This window comes from Octopus bimaculoides, chromosome 23, assembly GCF_001194135.2.
Source record: "Octopus bimaculoides isolate UCB-OBI-ISO-001 chromosome 23, ASM119413v2, whole genome shotgun sequence".
Lineage (NCBI taxonomy): Eukaryota > Metazoa > Mollusca > Cephalopoda > Octopoda > Octopodidae > Octopus > Octopus bimaculoides.
The window spans coordinates 21,403,185-21,403,561 of NC_069003.1; the positions used below are offsets into that span (position 1 = coordinate 21,403,185).

Genomic DNA, 377 nt, shown 5'->3' on the forward strand with positions numbered 1-377 from the left:
ATAGTCGCTGCTATAATCTGTTTTCCAAGGTTCCTTCATTGGAATTTCAATGGCAACTGAATATTTTTGAATGTATGTATGTGTACGTGCAGATTTGTATGTTTTGATTTCTGTATGTCATCTCATGCATATATTTGCATATCTATATATGTATGTGTATGTATGTAGGTGCGTCTGTCTGTCTTTCTGTATGTATGTTTGTGTGTATGCTTGTACGTATGGAATTGTATTCCGAAATATCATCGGACTATGGATAACTAAATTACAACAGGTATATAGTCCATTTTTTGTATTACAGTGCATCGTTGTACTATTCAAAACTTTTTTATTCTTTACAAACAATACACAATGCTTCAAGCGAACTACAATACTCTCCT

General features: G+C 32.6%; 1 protein-coding gene across 1 annotated transcript in view; it reads right to left on the reverse strand.

The window, feature by feature from the left end:
• LOC106867812 (FERM, ARHGEF and pleckstrin domain-containing protein 1) overlaps positions 1-377 on the reverse strand; it is a 303,490-nt gene that overhangs the window by 75,142 nt on the left and 227,971 nt on the right. The window lies entirely within an intron of this gene.